The following is an 11,770-nucleotide window of genomic DNA, read 5'->3' as shown; positions in this document are numbered from 1 at the left end:
TGAGTCTCATTCATTTGGAAGCTAGACCAGGATAGAAATAATTCAATTAGTGTACAGAAAACATTCCAAGGAGCAACAGGATAGCTCAATGCTTGCCACATAAACCTGACAACCTGAGTTCTATCCCTGGAACAAAGGAGAAAGGAGAGTTCTCCTCTGATATCCACACAAGCTCTGTGACATGCCATCCCCACCCCCACAATATTATTAATAAATAATATTCTTGTCAACTTTTGCACATTCAAGAGAAAAATAAGGGATCCTTCATAAGATAGTTAATGAATTATGTATCGTTTCTGTGTTGATTTTTCAAAAAATATAAAAATCCTTCACTGTTTAATTTCAAAGAAAATTGGAATTTTAAGGGCATGCACAAATTGTGTGGCCTAATGATCCAATTTCTAGGCTTTCATATTATGTGTCTATTCACTATCCATAAAACCAATAAAATTATAACTAATCTTAAAAGTAGCTGCCATTTACTGAATTTATACTGTGAACAAGGCATTTTAAATCATAATCTTTGTTAGTCCCTACAGCATCCCTACTGAATTCGTGGAAACGATTACAGTTTATAAATTAATAAACTAAGGGTTATAGAAAAGTAAATTTATCAAGAAAATATAGTATTGAAGGAAGGGGATTTTCTGAGTCCTAAACAATATTGTATAACTACTACATCAAGCCAACTCACAAAAAAATTTACTCTATCATTTTACTGAATAGCTTTAACACAATAGGATCTGTTTAGATTTAAATCAAGAGGTTATTTGACAAGGACAAAAATTACTTATCAAGAAATGCTGTTTCTGCAGAAGAATGCGAATTGATCCATCCTTGTCTCCTTGTACTAAGCTCAAATCCAAATGGATCAAGGACCTCCACATAAAGCCAGACACTCTGAAGCTAATAGAAAAGAAACTGGGGAAGACCCTTGAGGACATCGGTACAGGGAGAAAGTTTCTGAACAGAACACCAATAGCGTATGCTCTAAGAGCAAGAATTGACAAATGGGACCTCATAAAATTACAAAGTTTCTGTAAGGCAAAGGACACCATCAAGAGGACAAATCGGCAACCAACAAATTGGGAAAAGATCTTCACCAATCCTACATCAGATAGAGGGCTAATATCCAATATATATAAAGAACTCAAGAAGTTAGACTCCAGAAAACCAAACAACCCTATTAAAAAATGGGGTACAGAGTTAAACAAAGAATTCTCACCTGAAGAACTTCGGATGGCGGAGAAGCATCTTAAAAAATGCTCAACTTCATTAGTCATTAGGGAAATGCAAATCAAAACAACCCTAAGATTTCATCTTACACCAGTCAGAATGGCTAAGATTAAAAATTCAGGAGACAGCAGGTGTTGGAGAGGGTGTGGAGAAAGAGGAACACTCCTCCACTGCTGGTGGGGTTGCAAATTGGTACAACCACTCTGGAAATCAGTCTGGCGGTTCCTCCGAAAACTGGGCACCTTACTTCCAGAAGATCCTGCTATACCACTCCTGGGCATATACCCAGAAGACTCCCCACCATGTAATAAGGATACATGTTCTACTATGTTCATAGCAGCCCTATTTGTAATTGCCAGATGCTGGAAAGAACCCAGGTATCCCTCAACAGAAGAGTGGATGCAAAAAATGTGGTATATCTACACAATGGAGTACTATTCAGCCATTAGAAACAATGAATTCATGAAATTCTTAGGCAAATGGATGGAGCTAGAGAATATCATACTAAGTGAGGTAACCCAGACTCAAAAGGTGAATCATTGTATGCACTCACTAATAAGTGGATATTAACCTAGAAAACTGGAATACCCAAAACATAATCCACACATCAAATGAGGTACAAGAAGAAAGGAGGAGTGGCCCCTGGTTCTGGAAAGACTCAGTGAAACAGTATTCAGCAAAACCAGAACGGGGAAGTGGGAAGGGGTGGGTGGGAGGACAGGGGAAGAGAAGGGGGCTTGTGGGACTTTCGGGGAGTGGGGGGGCTAGAAAAGGGGAAATCATTTGAAATGTAAATAAATTATATCGAATAATAAAAAAAAAAAAAAAAAAAGAAATGCTGTTTCTTCCTGGGAAATAATCACCATGCCCTAAGTATTACTAGTTACGATTGTATTACCAATTACAGAATTGGCAGAGAAGGGGAAATTATCATCTACACAGTTCCTAATGGAAATTTATATGAGCTTAAATCCAAGGCTGAAATCTATGTTCTCCATATCACAGACGTAGATAGACAAGTAATATTCTCATTCTGGACTGCACAGGTAACTTCTAATATGAAATTTTGTAGTCAGGAAGTATGAATATTTGGTTTTAAATAAAATCAAGTAACTCTAAATTCAAGGTGACTAATACAGTTGCAGGTAGCTAGATAGATGATAGATAGATAGATAGATAGATAGATAGATAGATAGATAGATAGATAGATAGATAGATACATAGATACATAGATACATAGATACATAGATACATAGATACATAGATACATAGATAGATACATAGATAGATACATAGATACATAGAGACATAGAGACATAGATACATAGATACATAGATACATAGAGATAGATGATGGATAGTTGACTAGATAGGTATAGTTGACTAGATGGGTAAAAAAAACTAACACGTTGGACTAGGACAAAATGAATAAACAGAAGGAAAAGACCACAAATTCCCAAGGAGGAAATAAACTTTAATTAGCAAGTAGTTATCAATTTGAGATTGTTTCTGAGTTGTGAATGGGTCATGTGTCGACTTCTCCTTTCAACTCCAGGACGCTATTTGACACAGAAGTGTGCAGGCCCTGTGCATGCCGCCTCAGTCCATGTTCACATATGTATCTGTCTTGTTAATTCTTGATTTCTTGATGTCTTCCATCCCTCTGGCTCTGCTTTTTCCACCTCCTCTTCTAAAGGTTCCCTGAGGCCTGGGGAGAGGGATTTGATGAAGAAATTCAGTTTAGGGCTGAGTGCTCCAAAGTTTTTCACTCTCTGTAGTGTCTAGTTATGAGTCTCTTTGTTTCCATCTACTACGGTAAGAAGCTTCTCTGAGGATGGCTAATGAGTAAAACACTAATCTAATTAAAGCAAAATCTCATTAGGAGTCAATTTATTACTGTATTGTTGTTGTTGCTTTAAGTTTTAAACTATAGTTATGTATTTTAATTCCAGTAGTATTTGGTTTTACCTTAGGTCCCAAGGCTGTCTAGTCTCCAGTGTGAAGTTACCAAAGCAGTGTCAAGTACGGGATCCATTTTGTGTGAGGGCTTTAAGTCAAATGAGATATTGGTTAGTTACCCCCAGAAGCTTTGTCCCACCATTGCACCAGCATATTTTACAGTCAGGGCTTCGCTGTAGATGAAAGGATCTGCAGCTAGTTGGTGTTCGAATTTCTATTTTACAGCAGGCTAAGTACACTGCCATCTAAGGATAAAGGTTCTGTGTAGGCATGAGCTCCGTGTTCAATGAGTTGTTCAGGTGCTGTCTACAGCAATGGAGCCTTGATGTCAGTTTGTGAAGAGCAAAGTAGTGTCTTGGCAACAGCCTGGGTTCTTTGGGGGTTCACACAGGACCCCTTTGACCTCTGAATAACTCAATTACATGTAACCCACTCCTAGAACTAGAAGCTTCATTTGGTGAAGAGATAGCCAACTGAGGCCTTATTATTGGCAACTTAGTTGAAATCTCCCTTGTATATGTATATGTTGTAAGAAGCTTCTACTGAATTAGGTTTCTTTTTTTTTTCCTTCTTTGTTATTAGATATATTCTTTATTTACATTTCAAATGCTGTCCTCTTTCCTGCCCCCCCCCAAAAATCCCCTAACCCATCCCCCACCCCTGCTCATCAATTCACCCACTCCCACTTCCCTGTCCTGGCATTCCCTATACCAGGGCATCTAGCTGTCTCAGGACCAAGAGCCTCTCCTCCTTTTGATGTCCAACAAGGCCGTTCTCTGCTGCATATGCACCTGGAGCCATGGGACCCTCTTTGGTTGGTGGGTTAGTCCCTGGGAACTCTGAGAGTACTGGGTGGTTCAAATTGTTGTCCCTCCTACTGCATTAGGTTTCTATACTACCCCCTCAAAGGAACCCTGATTTTAGCTATTCTCATTTCCCCTTCTCTCCACTTGATCCTCCCATTCAAGCCCTAAATCATCAAATATCCACTGATAACTATCTACTCTATTTCCCTTTCATATATAGATCTAACTGTTCCACATTAGTTCATTGCTCTATACCTAACCACTTTGGTTCTGTGGTTTGTAGTTTGCTTATTGACTTCAAACCTAATATCCACATATAAGCAAATACATACTGTATTTGTCTTTCATGGACTAAGTTACGTCACTCAGGACATTTTTTTCTAATTTTTTCCATTTACCTTTGTATTTCAGTATTTAATTTTTTAATAGATTAGTAATATCCCATTATGTAAATGTACCACAATTTCTTTATGTATTCATATCTTAAGAGACATCTAGGTCATTAGTAATTTCTAGATATTCTGGATACAGCAGCAATGAACATGTTTGCGCAACTGTCTTATAATAAGATGAAGTGCTTTGAGTATATAGCCTAGATTGGTATAACTGGATCTAAAGGTAGATTCCATCTTCCTGGGGAACTGCCACACTGATTTTCATAGCTACTGTACAAATTTACAGTCCAACAAGCAATGAATGAGTGTTCCCTTTACTCCTCATCCTTGTTAGCATGACTTATCATTTGTTTTACTGATCTTAGCCACTCTGGCAGGTGTAAAATAAAAACCTCAAAGTAGTTTAGATTAGTCCTGATGACTAAGTATGTTAAACATTCCTTCACCTGCTTCTCAGCCACTGAGTTTCTTCTTTTGAGTCTTCTCTATTTAGATCTGTACCCATTTTTAATTGGATCATGTGCTTCTTGATATCTAGGGCTTTTATTTGTTTTGTTTAGTTGGTTGGTTGGTTGGTTGGTTGGTTGGTTGGTTGGTTGGTTGGTTGGTTGGTTGGTTTGTTGGGTTTTGCTTTGTTTTGTTTTTTATTAATTACTTTTATATTTTTAACAATACAGCCATTCCCCCCTCCACCAGTTCCCCCTCCCACAGTTCCTCATCCCATTCCTCCGTCCCTTGTCTCCAAGAGGATATCTGCCCACCCAGCCAGGGCTCCCGACTCCTTGAGGTCTGAAGTCTCTCAAGGATTAGGCACATCTCCCACTGAGACCAGGCAGACCTCTGCTGTATGTGTGTCTGGGGCCTCCGACCAGCTCATGTATGCTGCCTGGTTGTGATGGCTCAGTGTCTGAGAGCTCCCAGGGGTCTAAGTTAGTTGGGACTGCTGGTATTCCTATAGGGTTTCCCTCCTCCTCAGCTTCTTCCAACCTTTCCCTAATTCAACCGCAGGGGTCCCAGACTTCAGTCCAAAGGTTGGGTGTAAGTATCTGTGTCTATCTCAGTCAGCTGCTGGTTGGGTCCCTCAGATGATCTAGCCTTGCTAGGCTACTGTCTGTAAGCACACCATAGCATCAGGAATAGTGTCAGGCCTTGGAGCCTCCCTGTGAGATAGATCCTAAGTTGGGCTGCTCACTGGACTGCTTTTCCCACAGTCTCTTCTCCATCATTGTCCCTGCAGTTCTTTTACTCAGGAATAATTCTGGGCCAGAAATTTTGACTGCGGTCAGCAACCACATCCCTGCACTTGATGCCCTGTCTTTCTACTGGAGGTGAGCTCTTCAAGTTCCATCTCCCTACTGTTGGTCATGTCATCTAAGGTCACTACTATTGAGTCCTGGGAGCCTCTCACCTCCCAAGTCTCTGGTACTTTCTAGAGGGTACCCTGACCTTTCACCTTCTGAGGCTGAATATGTCCATTCATTCTGCTAGCCCTCTGGGCTTCTGCCCCCTGGCCCATAACTAATTTTCTTCCCCATTGTGCATCCCCTCCCCCCTCTCACCCAGATCCCTCCCTCCCTCTGCCTCCTATGGTTGTTTCCTTCTTCCTCCCATGTGGATTAAAGCATCCTCACTTGGACCCTTCTGCTTTTTAACTTTCTTGAGTTCTCTGAATTGTATCCTAACTATTCTGTACTTTTTGGTTACTATCTACTTATTAGTAAATATACCATGCATGTCCTTTAGTTCTGGGTTACCTTACTCAGGATGATCTTTTCTAGTTCCATAGATTTGCCTGAAAAACTCATGATTTCCTCATTCTTAAAAGCTGAATTGTATTCCATTGTGTAAATGAACCACTTTTTCTGTATTCATTCTTCATTTGAGAGACATTGGGGTTTCCAGCTTCTGACTATTACAAATAACACTGTTACCTTAAGAAGTGCTCAACATCATTAATCATTAGGGAAATGCAGATCAAAACAGCCCTGAGATTTCACCTTACACCAGTCAGAATGGCTAAGGTCAAAAACTCAGGAGACAGCAGGTGTTGGCAAGGATGTGGAGAAAAAGGAACACTCCTCCACTGCTGGTGGGGCTGTAAGATGGTACAACCACTGTGGAAATCAGTCTGGTGGTTCCTCAGAAAACTGGACATGACACTTCCGGAGGACCCTGCTATACCTCTTCTGAGCATATACCCAAAGGATTCCTCGGCATGCAATAAAGACACATGCTCCATTATGTTCATAGCAGCCTTATTTATAATAGCCAGAAGCTGGAAAGAACCCAGATGCCCCTCAAAGGAGGAATGGATACAGAAAATGTGGTATATTTACACAATGGAATACTACTCAGCAATTAGAAACAATTAATTCACAAAATTTTTAGGCAAATGGTTTGATCTGGAAAATATCATCCTAAGTGAGGTAACCCAATCACAAAAGAATACACATGGAATGCAATCTCTGATAAGTGTATATTAATTAGCCCAGAAGCCCTGAATGCCCAAGGCACAAATCGCATAACAAATGACTCCCATGTAGAAGTATGGAGAGGGTCCTGATCCTGGAAAGGATTGATCTAGCATTGGAGGGGAATATAAGGACATAGAAAAAGGAGGGAGGTGATTGGAGAAGGGATGGAGAGAAGAAGGTTTATGGGACATATGGGGAGGGGGGATCCGGGAAAGGGGAAATCATTTGGAATGTAAACAAAGAATATAGAAAATAAAAATATTAAAAAAATAGCGCTGTTATGGCTATTCTACCAAAAGCAATCTACAGATTCAGCATACTCTCAATAAAAATTCCAACACAATCCTTCACAAGACATGGTAAGAGCAATTCTCAATTTCATATGGAAAAACAAAAACCCCAGGATATCGAAAACAATTCTTAACAATAAAAGAGCTTCTGGAGTAATCACCATCCAGACCTCAAGCTGTACTATAGAGCAATAGTGTTGAAAAACTGCATAGTATTATTACAGAGACAGACAAGCCAATCAATCAATGGAACTGAAGACCCAGAAATAAACCCAGATATTTATTGACACTTGGTCTTTGACAAAAAAAGGCAAAAAATATATACAATGGAAAAATAAAGCATCTTCAATAAATGGTGCTTGGTCTAACTGGAAATCTTTATATAGAAAAGTGAAAATAGATCCATACTTATCACCTTGCACAAAATTCAAGTCCAAGTGGATCAAGGACATCAACATAAAACCAGATACACTGAATCAAATAAAAAAGAAAGTGGGAAAGAGCCTCAAACTCATTGGCACAGGGGGAAATCTCCTAAACAGAACTCTAATGGCTCAGGCTCTAAGATCAACAACTGATAAATGGGACCTCATGAAACTGAAAAGTTTCTGTAAGGCAAATGATACTGACAACAGGGCAAACTGACAACCTACAGATTAGAAAAAAATCCTCACTAACCACACATTCAATAGAGGGTTAATAGCCAAAATATACAAAGAAATCAAGAAGCCAACCTCCAAAAATCTGTATACTCAATTTAAAAATGGGGTACAGAGCTAAACAAAGAATTCACAACTGAGGAATCTCAAATGGTAAAGAAGTACTTAAATGTTAAAAGTCCTTAGTCATCAGGGAAATGCAAAACAAAACAACCATGAGATTCTACCTCATACCAATCAGAATGGCTACGATCAAAAATTCAGGTGACAGCACATGTTGGCAAGTATGTCAAGAAAGAGGAATACTTCTCCATTGCTGGTGGAATTACAAACTGGTACAACCACTTTGGAAATCAAACTAGCAGTTCCTCAGAAAATTGGAAATATGTCTACCTAAAGGCCCAGCTATACCAGTATTGTTTTGGTTTGTTTGGAGTTTTTTTCCTGTTTTGTTTTGTTTTGATTTGTTTTGTTTTCTAGATATTAGCCTCCTCTCAGGTATGTAGTGGTATATGGTTGGTTAAAAAAAATTATCCATTTTACAGGCTGCTACTTTATTTGAATGATTGATGGTGTCTTTTGCCATAAAGAAGCTTTTCCCATTTCTTTTTTTATTAGAAATTTTCTTTATTTACATGTCAAATGTTATCCCCTTTAATGGTTTTCCCTCTGAAAACACCCTATCCAATCCCCCCTCCCCCTGCTCACCAACCCACCCACTCCCACTTCCCAGTCCTGGTATTCCCCTATACAGAGGGCATCCAGCCTTCTCAGGGCTAAGGGCCTCTCCTCCCTTTGATGTCCAACAAGGCCATCCTCTACTACATATGCATCTGGAGTCATGGGTTCCTCCATATGTACTCTTTGGTTGGTAGTTTAGTCGCTGGTAGCTCTGGAGGTACTGGTTGGTTCATAATGTTGTTCCTTCTATGGGACTGAAAGCTCCTTCAGTTCCTTGGGTCCTTTCTCTAGCTCCTCCATTGGACCTTGTGCTCAGTCCAAGAGTTAGTAGCCACCTCTATATTTGTCAGGTACTAGCAGAGCCTCTCAGTAGACAGCTATATCAGGCTCCTTTCAGCAAGCACTTGTTGGCATGCACATTAGTGTCTGGGTTTGGTGATAGTATATGGGGGTGGATCCCAGGTGGGGCAGTCTCTTGATGGCCTTTCCTTCCATCTCTGCTCCACACTTTGCCTATGTATCTCCTCCCATGGGCATTTTGTTTTCCCTTCTAAGAAGGACCAAAGTATCCATACTTTGGTCTTCCTTCTTCTTGAGGTTCATTTGGTCTGTGAATTAATTATATCTTAGGTATTCCAAGCCTTTTGGCTAATGTCAGTGAGTGAAAACCATGTGTGTTCTTTTGTGATTGGGTTACCTCACTCAAGAGGATATTTTCTAGTTCCATCCATTTGCCTAAAAATTTCATGAATTCATTGTTTTTAATAGCTGAGTAATACTCCATTGTATAAATGTACCACATTTTCTGTATCCATTCCTCTATTGAGGGACATCTGGGTTCTTTCCAACTTCTGGCTATTATAAATAAGTCTGCTATGAACATAGTGGAGCATGTGTCCTTATTACCTGTTGGAGCATCTTCTGAGTATATGCCCAGGAGTGGTATAGCTGGGTCCTCCGGTAGTACTATGTTCAATTTTCTGAGGAACCACCAAACTGATTTCCTGAGTGGTTGTACCAGCTTGCAATCCCACTAGCAGTGAAAGAGTGCTCCTCTTTCTCCACATCCTTGCCAGCACCTGCTGTCACTTGAACTTTTGATCCTAGCCATTCTGACTGATGTGAGGTGGATTCTCAAGATTGTTTTGATTTGCATTTCCCTGATGATTAAGGATGTTGATCATTTCTTTAGGTGCTTCTTGGCCATTCAGTATTCCTCAGTTGAGAATTCTTTGTTTAGCTCTATATTCCAATTTTTAATAGGGTTATTTGGTTCTCTGGAATCTAACTTCTTGAGTTCTTTATATATTTTGGATATTAGCCCTTTGTCATATGTAGGGTTGTTAAGATCTTTTCCCACGTTGTTGGTTACCATTTTGTCCTATTGACAGTGTCCTTTGCCTTACAAAAACTTTGTAATTTTATGAGGTCTCAATTGTCAATTCTTGATCTTAGAGCATAAGCTATTGATGTTCTGTTCAGGAAATTTTCCCCTGTGCCCATGTGCTCCAGGCTCTTCCTCACTTTTTTTCTACTAGTTTCAGTATGTCTGGTTCTATGTGGAGGTACTTGATCCACTTGGACTTGAGCTTTGTACAAGGAAATAAGAATGGAACAATTTGCATTCTTTTTTAATGTTTTATTTTATTTTATTTTCTGTTACATTAACTCTTTTTATTGAAAAAGGAAGTAAAAATATTTTATGATAGAAATGAAGATTTACAAAACAATGAATTCATGAAATTCTTAGGCAAATGGTTGGAACTGGAAAATATCATCCTAAGTGAGGTAACCCAATCACAAAAGAACACACCTGGAATGCAGTCACTGATAAGTGGATATTAGCCCAGAAGCTCTAATTACTCAAGACACAATTCACATTTCAAATGATTCACAAGAAGAAGGAAGGAGAAGGCCCTGGTACTGTAAAGCCTTGGTGCAGCAATGTAGGGGGTTATCAGAGAAGTGGGAGGGTGTGATTGGGGAATGGGCAGAGGGAAAAGGACTTAAGGGACTTATGGGGAGGCATGTACCTGGAAAGGGGAAATCATTTGGAATGTAAACAAAGAATATAGAAAATTAAAAAAAAGAATTGGAGATTTACATGAAAAGTATTTCTGACAAAATTGTAGAAAAATATAGAATAAGGGCCTGGAGAGATGACTCAAGTGGTTAAGAGCACTGACTGCTCTTCCAGAGGTCCTGAGTTCAATTCCCGGCAACCACATGGTGGCTCACAAACATCTGTAATGTGATCAGAGGCTCTCTTCTGGTGTGTCTGAAGACAGCCACAGTGTACTCACATAAAATAAATAAATAAATCTTTAAAAAGAAAAAAAGAAAAATATAGAATAACATGTTAAAATTGAAGATTATCGTGGAAAATTACACAGATAAAATGGTAGGCATTAAAATATTTCTAAGTTGATTGAAAGTGGAAATATAAACATTTTCTGATAAAATTAAAGATCTACATGGAAAATATTTCTGAAAAAATTGAAGAAATATATAGAAAAACATGTTAAAATTGAAGATTATCATGGAAAATTATACAGATAAAATGGTAGGCATAAAAATATTTCTAAGTTGATTGTAAGTGGAATTTAAAACATTTTCTGATACAATTAAAGATCTACATGGAAAATATCTCTGATGAAATTCAAGAACTATATAGAAAAACACATTAAATTGAAAATTAGAAAATTATACAGATAAAATGGTAGGCATAAAGTATTTCTATGTTGATTGAAAGTGGAATTATAAGTATTTTCTGATAAAATTGAAGACTTACATGGAAAACATTACTGATAAAATTGAAGAAATATATAGAAAACCACGTTAAGTGGTAGACCCTTGCCAGATCTGCCACAATGAGGACCCCATCTCCTGAAACTTCCTAGAGAAGCAGCACCACACAGGGCATTTGGTAAGAACCACACCCACCTCTGGAGGCCCAGAGCTGCTGGGACTCACTACCCAGCAACCACCAAAACCCCACCTTCCAGAATACCACTCCCCTTCCGTTCCTTCCCCTTCCCCTATCCTCTGCCACTGCCTTCTCATTCTGCTGTGGTAGACCCTTGCCAGGTCTGCCACAATAAATATCCCATCTTATGATACTTCCTAGAGAGCCAGCAGCACGCAGGGCATTCGACCCTTGCCAGATCTGCCACAGTGAAGAATCCATCTCCTGATGCTTCCTGGAGAAACAGTCACATGCAGGGCATTTGAGAGAATGGTAATCCCAGCAGTACAGATACACAGGTTTGC

The sequence above is a fragment of the Apodemus sylvaticus genome, chromosome 16, assembly GCF_947179515.1.
Source record: "Apodemus sylvaticus chromosome 16, mApoSyl1.1, whole genome shotgun sequence".
Classification (NCBI taxonomy): Eukaryota; Metazoa; Chordata; class Mammalia; order Rodentia; family Muridae; genus Apodemus; species Apodemus sylvaticus.
This window is presented reverse-complemented; position numbering follows the sequence as displayed.